General features: G+C 37.0%; 1 long non-coding RNA gene across 1 annotated transcript; it reads right to left on the bottom strand.

The window, feature by feature from the left end:
* Positions 1 to 1,994: 1,994 nt before the first annotated feature.
* Positions 1,995 to 18,265, bottom strand: LOC125320457. Its single transcript, XR_007201116.1, has 2 exons — positions 14,397 to 18,265; positions 1,995 to 13,305 (listed from the first exon to the last, which is right to left on the bottom strand). It is a non-coding gene; the product is annotated as an uncharacterized LOC125320457 (long non-coding RNA).
* Positions 18,266 to 19,639: the final 1,374 nt, after the last annotated feature.

Below are 19,639 nucleotides of genomic sequence, written 5' to 3'. Positions count from 1 at the left end.
CACACATTTATTATATGTTTTAATACATATGACCTGTTTCACCCCTCCATGTTACTTTCCTCAGTTTTTTGTATTATTTGGTGTAGCAAAGGCTGAAAAATATTAAACTGCCCAGACTACTGTTATATTCAAAAAGACGGGTAGCTATTTAAGATGCTGTCCTCTCTCATTTCCAGTTCCAATCCTCCTTTAAGCTTTGTACTAGTGTCCTGCAAAAATGGACACAGTAAGGCATAAGCAACAATAGCCAACTCAGATCCTGGAGGTCTGTGTGGCATGAGTTCAACATTTACACCACTTTATATTTGCCCAGTGCAATGGCAACCACATTCTGATGGTTCAGGGCCTAATCCTGATCCACAAACTTCAGTGCAAGCCATGGACTTCTGCTTTAAGGAGATTCAACTCTGGATTACAAGTGACGTTCCAGTGCCTTCTTGGAAAGAAAATAGCAAATATTGTTAATTCTCTAGTGATGACATTGGTAGCCTAAAGGATTTAAACAGATCCATTCCATAACTATATTAAAATTATAGTATCACATGCCGGATTGTTTAGTTTGCTCTTCTGTACACAGATGGTATACATGTTGGTGAATGACTAATATTGACAGTCAGAAAGGAGCTACCCACACCATTTAAAATATTCCAGTGCAACAATAGAAGATCACTTTGATCCATTACACAAGTAAGGAGGCCTGAGCTGACCCAGGAAAAAGGGAAAAAGACCATGGAGAAACCTGTTCCAGTTTTGAGGCTGTTGGAATGAATATTGTGCTGTGCACCTAAGGGCTCTGCGTAAACATACAGCTACTGAATGGACTCTGACGAAACTGATGATACACACACAGAGCATTCCTGGCATGGACATGTGAGCACAACACCAAGCCTCACTGAATAAATTTTAACTTTTCATATACCCTCAGTGTGGGGCAGTTTAATTTTGCCAGAAATTAATGTTGACACACTCCCTCTGAACAAACTCCAACCTACCTGCAAAGCCCACCTGTACAACCCTTCCAGAGACTCAACAGCCCCACTGATGACAACAGTACTGTCCACCAATTGCAGTGGTTCACTATAGGGAATAATGCTGTGACTCAGGCTGGCCTGCACTTTTTATTACATTTAACCATAAATCTTACTCATAGAAGTAATACTGCATGAGCTTTAATTTCATAAACAGAAAATATAAGTGCTTATTTTATTGCAGTTAGTGTCTAAAAGGCCACAGGAAATCTACCCACTCCTAGATGACTACACATCTTCATATTGTACGAGAGATTTTTAATTCATTTCCTGTATGAAATTCTGCTATTTGGGGTAAATTAGTTGTGGATATTTAAAAGCAGTCCCCATTCTGTATGAAAAATCCATGTCTCTTTAACATTTACAGAACTTACGTACATTCTCTAACCAGGAGGGAATTTTCTTCTTACACCATAATAGAGAATTGCACAAACATAAAAAATACTTAGTCCACCTTTCTGCTAGTAATTAATTAAAAAACAAAGCCAAAAAACCTTCTGATGTTATTTTATTCTGTCCAACTAAATTAATTAGTCCAGTGCCTCTATACCTTATTTTCTATTTCCAGAATCACTATTCCCTCAGTAAATGACCAAATTCAACTACATAAGCAGGAAGATCAATGCAAAGACCTTGTGCTAAGGGTGAGGGGTCCAGAGGGATGATCCAAGGCTATAATGCAATTCCTAAAATATAGAAATGTAGAAATTGTATGACCTAATGCTTCAGTGTATAAATGAAGGTGGTGAAGAAGTGGAAGGAAAAGTCAGATGTATTTCTAGTGCTTCAAACTCATAGAACCCATCTGTACTAAAGTCAGGATAATAAGCAACTCAAGTGACTTCAAGGATGCAAACACCAGCTGTGTTTTTTGAGTCAAACGCAGACATCATTTGTTTTTTTCTCAAAAAACATTTTCGAAAAAAGGACAATGGAACAAACATCAAGCTTTAATCAAGTGCCAAGTTTGTATACCTGATGATTGTACAGGCTTTATTTGTCAATCTTCTTTCTTTTTGGAGTTGTCTAAAATGAAACACCAATGAAAAAATGCTAAGAAAAAGCAGTTGCCCAAATAAGTGGGACCATCAAAACACATTCATATTATTTGACTTAAACCAATTCCTCCTTTATTGCATTCATCTAACTTTTTTAGTATGGGAACACACATCTGCAGTCCAAGCCATCAAAAGAGGAAAAATTAAAGCAACACAGCTGTCAAGTGAAACAATTATCAAACATTGTTCCAAAATACCACCTCAAAAATGAAAAATCAGACCTTCCAGATACAAATATGTTCTATGATTTGTACACTTTGTAGCTCTGAGATTGTTAGTAATGTATGCAGTGACAAATGGCCTTTTTCCAGTACAGGAGGTCGATGACCAATACCCTAATCCTAACTGAGTCCATCAAAGGCAATCAAGAACATTATTCACACAATTTAAGCCAAAGGTGAATGTCAATAGTTTACATCTAAAGCAACAACAAAAATAGTTTCTTCTATGCAGTATTTTCTGTACCTGTCATGTGCTAGAATGGTTTATAAACAAGAGAAGTACGTATCAAGACTTTGGCCATACAATTTGAAGAGGATGAAATATATCTCTGGAATGTTCAGGTCCAGAGCCAGACTAAACTGTTATCTTTATGTTGCATTTAAGCTTTGGTGCCAATCCTTAGTAAAATTCATCCTGAAGAAGAATTTTAAGCAGGTTTTGTTCTAAGTGGGAATTCTCTTTCAAGAGGCTGCTGATATCAAGTTCTTAATCCCACTGCAGTTAACAGCTGTAGCTGCTGCTGACTTCAGCAAAACCAGGCTTTTAATTCTTTTTAAAGGTACTTTAACTGTCATCAGAAATAGAAAGGTAACATAGGCAGTGGCTGCTAACATATCACAGACAAACAAGACAGAAGTTTGAAAAGCTAAGATTTTGAAAATGAAGTTTTAGCTTCATAGACATACAGCCAGAAAACATCACCTTAGGTGCCTATGCTTTTGCATCCTGAGATGAGAATGCTAGCTGTGGAACAACTATCTTACTTTACAGAGACCACATATAAAAATGAAAGGCACAAATGGTGATATGCTCTGGAAATTAATGAACTTTTCTTCTTAAAAAGCATAGAAAAAAGTAGACAGATCTTCTGATATCAAAGAAACAGCTAAGAAAATTCCATCTTTCTTCCACAGAAGAGTCACACACATTTAATTCCAATTGAATCAATGCCATTTAGCATGCATGAAGTACTTCAGCCTAAAGGACAATGACAAATTGATCTAAAGAATTTACACCAGTTGATACTGAACAAGATGAACAGAATTCAGCCCTTGCAGGTAGGCTGCTGAACATGTGATTTTTCGCAGGGCTGGTGTAAGTTTGCAAATAATTTGGACAAAAAAAGTTTGAATCAGCATTATCACATGCAGGACAGACATTCAGAACAGTCTCTTTTGATTCCGAGATAATGTTTTTTTGAGTTGTGTTTAACAACAGAGGACACTGGAAACAAAAATTAAGAACAAACCATCCCTTTGTGCTTTGGCATAGTCCTCACAGTATTGTATCACTACAATTATTTTAACCTCATAGACACATTTTCCATTATTTCACTTTATTACCCAGTGCTTCAGTGAAGTGTCTTTGTTCTTTAATACCATGGAAATTGGAAGCTCTGTAGTAGCTGTGTTCAGGTCAAAAGCATGCTTCTGTAAGCCTCTTTTTTTCCTTTATTTTGTTTCTCCAGAATGAGTAGTTCAAAACGAGAGCCAAAGCACACAAAGAAAGTTTACCTCCATGGTAAAAAAACATCCGGCCAGAAGACATATCCGTACAAAAAATTCCCTAGTCTTTCCCTTTTCTATTCCTTGGAACATGTTTGAAAGTTAAAGTTGAAGCTCAGTTCCAGATTAATATTAATGAGTAATATCTTTATAATGTTTACAGTACAAAAAATCCCTGGGTTTTATTGAAAGAGAATGCTGTTTTATTTACAGTGACTGAAGCACTGTCACCTTCCTACAATCATTAAGAAAAATATTTTTTCCATTGAAAAAAAAGATTAATATTCACAAAGCATTCTTGGAAAAACACACTGTGGCAAACAAACCCACAGCTTTTCCTTCTATTTTCTTCACATACCTAGCAGACTTCTGAAATCTGCTAAGGAAAAGTTAGAAGAAAAATTAAACTAAATTAAACTAAATTTAGTGGGCAAACAACAATAAGAAACACAAAGACAGCAAAGGGGAAACAGGAGACAGATTTCTGAACTATTTCCCAATTAAACCCAAAGACATTAACTGGATTCAACATTAATAATTTAAAGACATGAACTATGGGTTCACTATAAATTTTGACACCAGTTTTCCAGTTGTTAATTTCATGGTGTTATTCACATAGACAGCAGTTTCCAGAATCAAAACCATCCTCCATATTTTCACTGCAAGGAAACCTAAATCACAATAAAATTATTTTTTTGTGCAACATGAGTTTTTTTAAACATAAATCAAATTACATAATACAAAATAATTAAATTAATTTAATAGATTTCTATAAATATAGTCCTTTCAGTTGATGCAATTGAGTTTATTGTTGCAACTAAGTGAAATCAGTAGGGTTAGTTTATAGAATAAAGTTGTGAGCAACAAGTCATACTCATCAGTAGACAGGACAGTGAAAACAGATTATTACTTCACTCATAAAATAGCATCAAGTTTAGAAAATGTCATGGAAATTGATTTTTAAATTAATACTGTTTTCTTAAAGGTACCTGCCCATATCCCAGCACAAATACTCTCTTATGTAATACAATATTCTGAAACATAGACTTTGGGAGCAGGATTGATCACATTTGCTTTTACTATTTAAGATAAAGAATATTGTTTCAGCAAGTTAAGAAGATTCCTTCTGTGGTCAGATGAGATGGACTGCCACTGTCAGAGGACAATTCTACATGGTCTCAGGGGACGTCTCTGTGGCACCTGAAATACTGCTGGAGTTAGGCTGCTGCTGAAAGGAACAACCCCATCCTCCCTCAGCTGCACATTCCTAAAGGCCTTTGTATGATCACATTCAGTGAGATCAAGATACAGATTAAGGGGAAAATTAACCTCCAAATTCAGGTGAAAGCACTCCAGGCAACAATCTTTCAGAAACATAAACCCCAATATGAGTCAACAAACACCTACAGGAAAAAGATATCCGTAAGTATAGCACAGCAGCCCACACTCAGTTTAATCTAAATGGTGACAAAACTGCAGTTTAAAATAGGAGGAATTTCCAGACTTTCCCTTACAGAAGACATCTGCGTAACACTGTAAGACTATTGAAATCAGACGAAATCTGCCTATTTATCTCAAATTTCTCTATACTACATAGAGCGTGGTTACAAGATTTTTCCCATGGTGCTTGTGGAGCAAATTTTTTTTATACACCATTCAATTGTTTGCACAAAATTTCTTTCCAGGGAAGATGCAAACATCAAAGCAAGACTCTAAATGTAAGATCCTTCTGTCCTTGCCTTTATTGCATTAGTGCAGCCAGCTATGTTCATCTTTAAACTTTCACAAAACTGAAGTCGTAAACTTCTTCATGTGCCACTGAGTTCCACCTTAGAAAGTTTTTGAGTAACAATTTAAGAAGACTTTGGATTGCTTCTGCAGAATTGATAGTTATGGAACCTGAGAGCTGCAGACAAAAAGCACTTAATGAACACTGCATAGAATTTCTAAATCCCTGCTACGTTGTTCCATGATTTTTCTTTTTGTTAAAACTTGTATTATTCCTGTTAGTTCATAAAGTTAAGAACCCCGAAAGCTGATGCTGCAGGGTTTCTCAGCACAATGAGACAGTCTCAACAAATTATTTTTAGGAAATAACTCCATATCTTTAGAACAAATAAAAATATCATATATCAGAAAGCACAGGAAATAATCTGATACATATATTTTTGCAATTCCTGTGCTAAAACTTTTGAGATTTGCTATTTCAAAGCTTTTGAGATTGGATATTTTATATTTCAGGTTAAAGAGGAGACTTGCTTTTTTAAGTATGAGGATACATAGATGTACATTGAATAAAACTTTGTGTTAGGATTTTCAATTTCCATTAGTTCTGTATCTCTTACGATTTTGGTAAAACTCCCCAGGCTGCTTATAAGGCTTGAGAAGACAGCACCAGACCTTTCAGATTTCCCTATAAATTGTTACTGTCACTTGGTGCAAGTCACATTTTGAAACCTATTCCAACAAGCCAGTCTAGCAACAGAAAGACCAAATTACTTCTCTGTCGGAGAGCTTAAAAAGTGATGACCATGGGACCATAAGTGTCCCAAGTCTGATGCTGGCACAAGGTTCTTGGCACGCTGAATAAGAAGACTTCAGCCCTGGCCCTCTCCCCTCACTCCAGCCCAAGAAGTCTCTATCTGCCAGTAAATAAGCTCTCGGTAAGACCTCTTTTAAAAATGTATCTGAAACCTAATTTTTAACTCTGGGTCTCAGTATTGCTGTTTCAGACAGCTGTGCTCTTTACCACTTGAATTAGCCCCACATGCTCAAAGCAATACAGCCCCTGAAACTGTCAGCACACTTACACAGTAACACCCTCCCATGAACCTCTGATCTCCCTCTTCTCTCTGTCCCTCCAGCTGACACACACTCACTATTATGCAATCAGAACGACAATCCCAACCTCAGTCAATTTGTTCATTTTCACTTCTGTCCCAGGATGTTGTCCATTCCTCATTACAAACAGGTGGCATTCCTAATTTTCTAACTGTATTGCATTTTAAAATAAATACTTCAACCAAAAAACATGATTGCTGAGTGTTTAGGACTGTATGTTCTATGTATGTTCTCTTGTTCTGCTGGGAGAATGTGTCTCCTTATTTTAATGCCAGGAAATAATTCATAGCAAAAAATATCTTATAAATTCTTTTTTTCTTCATCTGTTCAAATCTCATTCAGAAAGGATTAATTGTGTAAAAAAACAACAGCAGTTTTGGTTTTTAAACAAAAGGTACTATATGCAATATATACATAGAAAATATTTACATTACGAAGTATTATTGCAACAGGAGCACATCTGTACTTGCAAATCTGGAAATGGATAAAATAAACAAAAACACTAGGCATTTTTCCTGGTTTACGGTATACAGAGAATGCAGGCACACATCATCAGGGATACAAGACACATGAGGCAAAACCAAGAGTCAGTGTTCACAGAAGTCACTGACAAATGCAGGTATGGTGACAGAAAAAAAGAGAAGAAATTTAAAAAGAGTAGGAGAAAAACCATTACTCAGAGGCAAAAGTACAGAGAAGCTCATGGCAGAAGCTTGTAACTACCAAGGAAATGGTGACATGGGTAGTCCTCTGACTCAAGAGGAAAAGAGGGAAATGCTGGACTTGCCAGGGAAGCATTCTTGAAAAGCAAAAGTGCAGCTACCTAACAGAGGAGATATTTCAAAATGTATCTTTCTTTCATAGCATCACTGAGAGGCCGTACTGAAATCAAGCAAGGATTTTCCTCTCAGTGTCTCATCCTGAGCTAAATATCATAAAAAGTATAATATTTATTGACCCCTACAGTATAGATCAACAAATACAGATCTGTAAAGGCCTGCACAGGGCCATTATTTGGGTGAAAATCTCCATATTGGTAATTTATTTGCGATCTAATCTCTATGAAGACAAAGATTTGCCTTTCAGTCATCTAAAGCTGAAATGCAGCTTCAGTGGAATGCAGGTTTCAGCAGGACATCAAGCAAATTCTCTGTTAATTCTTCTCAAACTGCAAGTTTATTTTTAGCAAAAAGACAGCATCCATCCACCATGGCAAAGGCTCAGAAACAATTTGAAGATTAAATAGCAAGAGCAAGCTGAAAAGCAGAGAGAAGTGGCAAGAGTATGTACCCCTACTGAGAAGACAAGTTCTACTAAAGTCTGAGCTTCCTTTTTAAAAACTGTCAGCAGCATCTCTCAGCGTGCTTTTCAGACATAGATCATTAAGACTTAAAACCAGAAAAATATTAAACACCTTACTAGCCCTCCATTGCTGAGGCTACAATCTCCACAACTAATCTGCTGAGTCTATTACTTCTACTGGAAACAGAGCTGCTCGGCTGTTCATTTCCCTAAACTGTTCATCTGCTGTCAGGCTAAATCTCTTGTGCAATATTTGAGCCTTCCAGTTACTGTAACAGCAATTTTAGCTTTCAGAAGGCTTCCCCTTCCTCTTACAGACTGAAATTTGTTTTGCAATTCAGTTCATTTTATTTATAAATATTTAATTTTCATTTGCCTCCTTAAAATTTGTTCTGAGTGGATAGTAACATGAATTTATTATGAAGTGTATTTATCTTTCTGTATCTCATTAGTGCTCAAGAGTTCTGTTGACTCTAAGGATTCTGCTAAACAAACTTCTGGAGGCCAAATTAAAGTGCATGTAGGAAATTAAATGTAAATTTAGGATGCAGTTCTTCTTTTATGCCCCTCTGCAATCTTCCTCAAAAACATATGCCCCACAGGAATTCAGAAATGGCTTTAAGGTTGGTGATCTGAAGACAGGAGACATGGTCTGGATTAGTTTTAGCCCCTCTGCTCTGTATACAAACTGCACCATTTCCAGGAATAACCCAAAGTGACAGTTTCAGGGGTTACAAACATGCACACAACGTAAGAAAAAGGATTATAAAAAAGTCAGGTTTTAAAATGAAACAAAAAACTCCAAGCTTTTAGTTGTCACACAGTGTCCCCAATACTACTTTTTATCAGGTCTGCACACTGTTCATGTTTCTCTGAGACAACAAACAAATCAGATGGTTCAAATCAAATAAAGCTGCTTGAAAAAAAAAAAAAGGTGAAGAATGAAATGAAAAAGACACAAATAGTCTCAAGAACAAAAAAGAACAAAAATGTGAGTGAAAAATAGCTGACAAAAAAAATAATGCCCATTTGTGCATCTCATCATGTCAAGAGTTGATAACATTTTCAACATACCTTCAGTTCCACCAGTTAGCAAATATTCTGGTAACATAAATATCCTGAAAGCACGAGCCAGGAACCGCACAGCATGATTTCAATCTGGTTTGACTTAGGTTTTCATAGAAACAGGTCACAATTAATGGAATTTAATTTGTCATTTTAAAACCTTTATGATGCAACTGTCTTGGCTGGATATCAAAAGCTCTTTTCACTACTTCCCTGCTACAGGGAAATTAGAAAGAAATTACTAATTGGGCAATTCCAAGCATATCTGCATACTTTTTCCCCTAAGACCAGTATCATAACTGCTTTATTGGTAAATTCACAACGAGAATCAGGTTTTATCATTAATACTAAATTATTTGGGAGATGGAGAATAAAAAAGTATAGAGACAGTTAATTCAGATTTGAATTATGATGCCAGAAATTATTGCAAAGCTAAACACCTTGGGTACAGTAACTGAGTTCATCAGTCTGAATGAAAATCATACGTTGCACTTAGTGTTGTTGGTTTAATGCAGGACACAGATTAAAAAAATTAAACTAACAGGGCAAACATTTAACAAAAGTATCAAAAGAATACATGCTTCTTACTCTGTCTCTGCATAGATAAAAGACAGATGCTTTATGCTGGGGCTGAATGAAAATGCATTGTGCTTTTCAATCAGTGGGTAAGCACTTAGTCAAAAGTATCTCTACTAATGCTCTCAAAATGTCGTGGTGATCCATTTTCTTTAAAATGGAATGATACTAATATCTGTGTGTCCTTCAGATAAAACAAATTGTATTTTTAAAAGTTCACATTGGTCTACCAAAATGGATACTGCAGTACTCTCTATCACTAAAATACTCAATAATCTGCCATGCTGTTAGATATTTCAGACAGCTGAAGAAGTTTCTGGTTACGATTAAAAAGCGCTTGATAGCAGGTTTTTCAGTTTGTAAATGCTTAGGTATTGTTCTAACACATTCTCTTCTCATTCCCAGACAAAACACAATGCTGAGAATTTCCAGTAAAGTCCTGCAAGAACAGACACACTTTTTCAAAATACTCAAATTTTTCAAAATATTCACTACAGCTGCCACTGGCATATAAACTTCCTGAATAGGAACTGCTCCAAAAATTGACGTCTACAACATTATCTTTTGTATTAACAATTTCAAGACAGTAGAGCTTACAGATGTCACATATTTTATTACATAAATGTCTGTAATACTCTGTTAAGTGGGACTCTCTTAGCTACTGAAAGAGTCTTAAAAGCACACTATGGTATTAGCAAAGCCTTGTGACAGTGAAAGAAAACTACCACAGCCAATTTAGCTTTCTTGACTGGGTTCTGGTAAAAAACTTTAGCTTGCAGTAAAGTGCTAACTTTAACACCCACCACCACTTCGAAGACTGAAGGTAGTACTCTATGCTTAGTACTTGACAAGTAGAAATATATCAGATTACATCTTAAAAATATAGTTAGCATCCCAGTTCCTTCTGAACCAGCAATGAAACTGGGAGGGAAAAAGCACGTTCTTTTCTTGATGGTCATACTTATTAAAGAAATAGAACAAAGTCCTATAAACTGCATAATCCCTAAACACTGGAAGAGATTAAATCACTGATAAAAATGTTATTAGTACAGACAATTTCTACCATTTATATCTTTATACATTTTTATAAGATACTGGATGAGCCATTTATCTCTCAAAAGGAGATTACCAACCACTATCCAGTAAAATAATCATCAAAAACTAGGATAGTAATTCAGATAAAATACATTGATTAGTTCCTGTAGGAAAAAAAAGTGAGCAGAAAGAGCATCGATACCATCATTGCCACACATTAGTCAAGTTGGTTAATACGGCATCAAAAGCACTCCAGTAAGGAAGTAATGAAAGCTAAAAACAACCTGCAGAAACCACTGGTAAGCCGATCAGCCTTGATACATGGCACAGTGTATTCGAAGAAGCAGTTTTAGACATGGAATCCAGCAAAAAGGAACTGAGGGATTCTTGATAGAATAAACTGAAGCATGCATGGAAATGGAAAGCTGTGAAAGCGAAAGACACAAGGAGGAGGTTTGAGAGGTACATACAATACAAAAAGGAGCAAATCAATGATATCAGCACAAGAGGTTGCACAGGACTGTAAAAATACCTTACATTTTCAGCATGCATTAGCATTTATGGTTAGATCTGCAGAGGTAGGATACCTCTGTAGAGGTAGGATTTAGACACTTAATTTGGTGGTTAAGTTCCAAAATTAGATACTCAGCATCATCCCTGTTAGTTAAACCTGCCTATCAGCACACTCAGCTGCTATTGCTCAAGAGAGCTGACATCTCTAGCACTATTTTAATTTTTATCAGTTTCACTTCTGTTCATATCTATGGATAGTTCCACATTCTGCTGCTTCCCCTAACTGTGGCATTCCAATCAAGGACATCCTCAGAAAACCAGGCTGAAGACAGACTGCAGGACCAATGACAAGCACTCCCTGGAGCTAGGGCTTAAAACTCATGTCTCTCTACTCCCAGATGTGTGAGCTAATCAGTAAACTGATCTTCTTTCGCACTCCCAATTAATATTTAATTATTCCACGCACAGCAAAACACCTTCAAGAGGAGACACTGCAACCATCCCACCTCAGTATTTTATAGCCAGGATACTTTCCTGGAAGATAGGAGATGCTGATTAGAGCTCCCTCAGGCAGAGAAAGGAACTGAATGCAAGCCTGATGCCTTTTAACTGCTGAGGTAGTGCATAGCACACGTTGGGAGTGGCAGGCAAGCAACAGAGCAGTAAGAGTTTTTGAACAAAAAAGGCCATATGGCTAATTTCAGGAAAGGGAGCCTGCCTTGAAGGACACCAGTCCCAGACAATGACACTGCTTAAGGCACTCCTCCTTTTCAAGATCCCTCCCAAGCAACTCTCCATTCAGCCTGTTGGATTTGCCATGTAACTCACCTTTTCCTAGAGGTTTCGTAATCATCTAACTTTAATGATGCAAATTCACAACCAAGCACCTGGGTACAGCAAACCTTGAAGCTGCAGCAATTTTTGTGATTTTTTTTTTTGAGTGTAGTGCCCAGCAGCTTAGACAAGAGATCAAGAAGCACAATGTCTCTGCCAGAGTGGGGAAATACCTCGATCACTTGGGGTCAGCACAATTCTGGGTGCACACAAAGCAATAGAGCGAGCAGCTCAGACTGAGAGCATTTACTGTAACCCAACAGAAAGACATGAAGAAATGGAGTGAAGACCACCTTTAGGATATTCAAATAATGAAGTTCCAAGAAAAAGAAGTGCACCTACAAAACAAGTTTTCTCCAACTCTGTTTCTCCACCTGCTCCCATTGTATTCCTCTCTTCCATCATTCGCAGTCTTACCACCAAACCTCCCATATTTGTATGCCCCACCAGTTCTCTTGAAAGCTACCATCTTTCCACAGCCTTTACAGATAATATTCCTTCTCTCATCACACTAATAAAATTAATATGATTAGTCATTAATCACTAAAATAAAACATTCTCTCTGCCTGAACATATAAAAATAGTTTAGATTATTTGTAAAACAGACTATAATTTCTGACATAGTGGGCAAACTGGGTTAGATTCTGACTTGTGATATGAATCAGTACATTTCCAAGAAAGAATCTGATTTACATCACATGAGTATCTTGCTTGTCTAATTAATATGCATCAGGACATTATGCAGGAATGCTCTCCACATGGCATACATGTCCATGAACTGAGTGATACATCACACACATTCCTTCGAGATCTGCCATGTCAGAGACAGTGTCCCACAACACTGCTATATTTGCACTTGCTCAGGTGGGTGAGGCTGAAGCATTACTGCAGTAAGCATATCACAGATTTACATGCAGGAAGAAATCACAAATGAGATGCCATAAACCTTTGACATCTCCAGAGGCCCTTATCATCCAACAAGAAACATTGCTCCTTTGCATTGTTTTCCTTCTTCTTTCTTGTCAGCATGTCTCAAGGGGACTCTCATACCACAGAAATACTTAAGATATCCTGGGTTATAATTTTCATTTTCTCTGACATCATTCCCAGGATTCAGGAAATGAAAAAGCCAGTTTATCTACGAAAGGATGGGAAGGACACAGACACTTCATTTACCATACTAAAGCAAACAGTCCTAAAGTGCAATCCTTCAGGTGACATGATTGCAGCTTCAATCTTCATTCTTTCTTCCCCCTCAGATCAGATGAAAACTGCAGCCACTCCGCTTCCTGAATCCAGAATCAGGTTCTTAAATAATTCTTTCAGCTGAAAGAAAAAAATAATAACACCACATTAAAAATAACTCACCAGTGAAGCACTGTGGAGACATTGTAAAGCACTGAAGTGTTCATGCTACATAACTAGGAAAGAATCACATAGAGTTCCTTGAAAATGTTCAGACCTCAGCAACCAACAGCCTTTCTAGAATTAATACCAGGCTCAGCAGCACTGCACAAGATATCACAAGCCTGTAAGATCACAGGTAATTACTCACTGCAGCGTGATTTCAGCTGTCATCACAATACCAAAACTGTTACAGCTGCACACAGTAGCTGTAGCAACCCAATGTTTTTCAAGAGTACTTATATTATCCAAATGTCTCATGTGCATACACGTAAAATTCAGCTACAATTCGGCAATATACATACCGAAATTATATAGAAAAGAACAAGGTGCCAAGACACATAAACCAAGGTTTATCTTGTGAAGTTAAAATTCCTGTTGACATGCGGAAGTTCAGGCTGTTGCAATCCAAAGGCATATTTGCAAGTCTAACATTTATAATTACACAAACATTCCCCCACCCTTAATGTCAAACGTACTGAATGCCTTTCCGACAGTGAGAGGCTTTCCAGCTGGTGAAGAAAACAGCATCAGGAATTCAATGTGTGTATTATTTAAAACCATTATCTATCTACATTTCTAAAGAGAATGGAGTTCATTTTTGTTCTAGTCTGTAACTGTACTATAGCCAAATGCCAGAATAATGGATAAGATATAAATTTGAGAAGTACATAAGAATATTCACTTACAACCATCTCAAAAATATTACTAGGCTAATACATATCTTTATACTGTTGTTATGGAGTGCAGTGGTTCAAAGTTTACTTATGCCTATTTTAAAAATATTAATTGCTAACACAGACATTCCTCATCTGTAAGACAAGCTTACACTCTCTATTAACCAGGCATTAGTGCTTTGTGAACTGCTTACCAGTGAAACAACATAAAGTACAAACTAAATACCTTAAATCAACTACAAATGGGTCTGTCTCCTCCAAAGTTATTTCCACTTTGAAAGGCAGCAAAGTCTACAAGATTGCAAGGGACTGGCAAGTAGCAAATCGGGCACTAACCTTTTGTATGACTTTGGAAAAGCTTTCCTGGGTTCCCCCTCCTTCTTTTGTCTGTCTGGTGTTTAGAAAAAGGGATCTTGGATTGGTATTCAGATCTGAAATCATCCCATGTCAGTAAAATAGCTTATCAAAGCACCTGCAATAAGAGATTAATTGCCTAGGCTTCTTGTATAATTGGTAGAGAGTACGACGTGTCTTCTACTGATCCATGCAAAAGTTTTCCTATATTCCTTTGATCATGTAGAATATTGGTTTAAAAATTAGAAGCAAGTTAACTGGTTATACCTGTGTTGCTCCAAAATAAAGAATTTAGATACATTATTCATCCTTGATATAGTTAGGGCTTTCTTACCCAATAAATAGAAAATTATAAATAGAAAACAATAACGTGTCATTTCTGAAAGCAAATTCAAAACTAGAAAAGGGGAGGGAAAGTCTGTAACACAGAGGGATACAGCTAGATTTGAATTACATGCCTATCTGACGCAAACGTGTTAACAAAAACAAACAAACAAAAAGAACGAAAATACAAAAAATAGAAGTCCTGCGCACCACAGGGAAAGCTCCAAGTGAAAGTAACACCAAGATCAATCAAGCTAGTCATGGAAGCATGGACATGATTGACACTGACCATATTCACAGGTTTCTTACAGGAATACTCCTTGACGATTTTTTTTAGAGCAAATTATACAGAAGTTTAAGATATGCAGCATAGTGTTAACCATATTACACCTCTCACTAAGACAAATAGAAAGATAGATATTAGTATATTCTTTTTAGAAGTCAGGCAAAAAGGCCAATATCCATGAGGAGCTGAAACGCTGCTTTGAAGGAAACAAATTCTGAGTAATAGGGCTCCATTGAAACGTGGCAACAGAACAACTGTGGATCCTCACATCTCTTCTGCTACCCTTTCATATATTCAGTCATCACTGTCCTCACTCGTGCTTTCTCGAGTTTCTGCTGCACCTCAGGACTGACAGTCACAAAAGCTTACTTCAGGACTACTTCCTGATGACTGATTTAAAATAAAGTATCACAGAAGAGGAGACCATAGAAAGAACATCCCCCAGTCAACACCCCCTACCAGTGAGCAGAGCAGAGAGCAGCTGCAGGTGGGTACTAGCACAAACACCTGCAAATATATATTCTCCTCGCCGTCAGCTGCTGCAGCAGTGGGTACAGTGGCAGAAAGAAGGGCTTTTAAGGAACAGCAAACAAGCCAAACACTCTTCAAGTGGAGTGATTTATGTATTTGAAATAAAAAATGCTTCATGTATCTACTTCACTAGCTGATAAAGTGAAGTAGCTCTTAGGCTGATAATGCAACTATTCTCAGCACAACAAACTGCAGTAATTCTTGAAGGGCAAATGAAGCCCTTGGTAGCAGGACAGAAATGGGACTACTGTTGAATTTGGCTGCCCTTTCCAGTCCCAGCCTAAGAACATATCGTAGCCTAACAGTATGTTTTAGTATTTGTTAATCTGATGAGGTCAGTCAGTTGAAGTTAATTTTTATTGCCTTATCTAAAACAAGAGGAAATGGGAATCATTAAGTTACCTTTCCCAATCATTCCTTCAACACACCTAGCTTCCTAGAGGATAAACTACCCTCTGCTGGAATAACAGAGAATTTACAGGCAAGAAAACATTTCCTTGAAAACGTCTTATGGACCTTCTTAAAAACATTCTGCTGCAAATACAGTTTGTCATTTGTTGCAGAATTACTAAAGCTGGAGCTTATTCCAGTGATTTTGCAGCCAGTGTCCTCTTAGTGAAAGATAACTGACTCACCTAATACATGAATCATTCCCACAAAATTAGCCTTTTTTTCAAGGAGCTTTAGTAGATTTTCCTAAGAACCAAGCTGCTGATTAACAGATAATATCCAGTAACTTGTTGGTTTGTATTATTTTTCTTGATCCAGTAATCTTTCAGAATTCAATACTTAATGTGACATAATTCACCCCACACAAGAGTTAATCACATACAGTAGTTACACAGTGTACAAACTCTTTCTGAGTAACTGCAACAGTAAGCATTTAAAAACCAGAAAAATCTTTCCCAAAGAGCCCAGCCTTAGCATTTATTCAGATGGTTCTTCCACCAGTAACAAAAGAGCCATTGCAGTTCACTACTTGCTAGTCCATCCTGACAGCTGGAAACACTTCAAGTCCAGCCCCACAGTGGGCAGGGTGGTACAAGAAGAAACTTCTATTAAACTTTCAGCTGATTTTAACTCACATCTATCATTGAATTACATGCCCAAGCCAGCCCTCACACTGCAAAAGTAGCACAGAGACTCAGCACATACTGATTAAAGGATTCTGCCCTCTTTCCAAAATGGTCCAGGTACCTTGATGGAAGAAAACAAATTTCACCTCAAAATTACTGACCGTCTTCTTGGACCACTTCACCAGGATAGAAAGAGAACACAATCTCTACATAGGCAGTATACTTTCCAGAGAAACAACAGTTTATTTTACGTGGAGGTGTTGAATAAAAAAGCAAAGCCAAGTATGATGACAGAGAAAGGAATGCTACAAAACCGTATCATAAGTTAAACCACTTCCATGACTGTTAAACTAGATGCAAAAATCACAGGTCCACTGATTTCACCACAGGTGCCTTTGGTGCACAGCTTTTAACACCTGATAAAAGTTTCAACTTTCAAACAGAAATGCACAGCTCTGGTTCTTTCTTCAAATCCACAGAATATGGGTGTATATCACACCCTGACAACACTATCACACCACCTGAAAAAAACTCCAAAATAACAACCACGAGAAAGCCTGCTACTTTGTTGAAATTTCTGGCATACACATACTGTCACAGAATTACAGCCAGGATCCTTGGAAAGGGTCTTCAGTTTTACGATCACTCATGGAAAATCTGCAGAACAGCTAGACAGCAACAGGACCTGCCCCATAACTGCTTCCTGTGCAGTGCCAGGCTGCTTCTGCTTCCACCACAGCTGTCGATCACTGTACCTTCTCACAACAAAATGAAACAGCACACAGCACCAGCCACGGAAAGTTTAAAAAAGACAAAAAAATTCCAACTACTAATATTAACAAAGTATATTCTAAGGCCCCTGTACGACTAATCCAGCATATATTCTAAAATACTAGTTTACTTCAGTGAAGGTAACAGCTTGTACCCAAGAGGAATTTGACATTTTTTTCATAACATAACATTTTTTCTGCATAGGGTCTGGCTTAGCTGGCTACATGTAAGGCATCAGGTAATGCCTAAAACAGTCAAAATTATTTTAAGGGCTCTAAAAAAAAGAAAATATGTTGTCAGCTATTTATCAGTACTCTTCTACGAACTTCCCATTTCTGCTGTTGGTCTCTGAAAGGCAAGTAAAAACTGCCAACTTAAAAATAAATAGATAGATAGATAGATAGATAGATAGATAGACAGATAGATAAATAAAACAGTATAAGCAACAGTTGAAGCACAAGCTTTTTTAACCTACACGGTTCCAAAGAAACAGATTGAAAAAATAAATTGAAGTATTTTAAGTATTTTAACAACTAATGCAGACTTCAAAACTGCTAAAATAGAATTGTGTACTAGCGCAGTGACAAATGTTATTACAGAGGAAAAACCCAGTGTACTACAAAGGTTAATGGCATCATTTAAATAGACAAAAAAAAACCCCAAACCTCAGTAGCATGATTGACTAATATGGAACACATGACTGTGGAGTAAATTATAGACCTGTGCTACATATAGTGTCCTACGGGGGTTCAGAGGTGCCCTGCATGCCAGGCACCACTGTATCCCCTGGCAGTGGCATTTGCAGCTCCCTCCTAGAGCAGTATGCAACAAGAAGAGTGGGAATGGGACAGAACTGCTCTCACTCCACAAAAATTTCCCACCCTGGGAAAGCTCCCACTCATCAAGATGTTATCAAGAACAAAGGAAATGTGCCAGAAGGGCTAGTAGTAATGTTAGTAATAATTAGAATTCCTTAAAAAAAAAAAAAAAAAAAAAACCACCAAAAACTGTTACCATCTCTGATGATTTTATACAAAAGTATGAGGGCAGGAAAATATTCTACATTTTAAAATATAAATTTTTTATCTACTTACAGTGCTACTTCTGTTGAAGTGGTGTTAAAGATTCCCCAATTCCTTTGAAACAGTTTTTAAGCTTACTCCTTGCATGATCTTTCTTTTCTAATTATTGATTTAAGAAAGACTGTTATGCAACACTTGGTTCAGTCTATCTCCATTGTCTATTAATAATGATTTTATTTTGGCATACGGACAGAGTTTACTCTAACAGTTGTTTTTTTTTCCTGAAAAAACTTTATGTGTCAAAAGTATGACAGTGAAAATTAAGCAAAAAAGCAGCAATAAAGTTTTCCCATGGCCAAATTTTCCACGAAAGGAGAAAGGCTGACAAACTCTTAAGTCAAGAATTTTACTGAACTCCAAATATGTAATGGGAGTTTAACATGCAAAATGTTTTTCAGACCTGCAGCATGCTCAGAGCAGTCCAAAATTTCCAAAATTGGCTGCATACACACTTCCACTCCCTGCTGAAGACATCACTCCTCTGGAAGTGGAGCTCATAGAACCACTGCCAGAAAATGCCCATCAATTCAAACGTTTACTTGGGCATTTTAGTATCAAAATCACAGTTACAAACAGCAGAAAGGCCTTTACATAGTTTATTTGGCTATGTTCCAGCTGCCCCTGAGAAATGCAGTAAGCTTTTGGAACCATCAGCTAGCTAAAGGAGATATAAGGGATATCATGTGGCAGCTGAGACATGCTGAATAAATATGCCATGGAAGAAAAAGTAAAAAAAAAAACAAGAAGTCAAATATTTTAATTAAAATCTTTCACCAAGCTAGAAATATGGCCACAGTTAGTTATACATCTCGACTGATCAAGCTATAGTAGTTGACGCATGTGTATCACAATTAACCTTCTAAAAATTGTAACACTATAATCAGAAAAAGTTTACTCTGAGGCAATTAAGAGTAAATCCTAACTATTGTGACTGTCCTAATATTTCCTGATCTAGAATTTTTGAAATTAATTGTGATTTTTTTCCCATGTGTGATTCAAAGCTTTTATTTTTAACTCGTGATATTTTAACTTCTCACATAAGTGGTTTTGTCACAAACAGAAGTTCTTTGGTGGTTACTCAATGCTACAACGTGTGACATTTCTGATATGAGAGGATGACAAAACTCATGTTACAAGTGGAACTTCTTCATTTTT

Source organism: Corvus hawaiiensis, chromosome Z (genome assembly GCF_020740725.1).
Source record: "Corvus hawaiiensis isolate bCorHaw1 chromosome Z, bCorHaw1.pri.cur, whole genome shotgun sequence".
In the NCBI taxonomy this organism is placed as follows: domain Eukaryota; kingdom Metazoa; phylum Chordata; class Aves; order Passeriformes; family Corvidae; genus Corvus; species Corvus hawaiiensis.
This window is presented reverse-complemented; position numbering and strand designations above follow the sequence as displayed.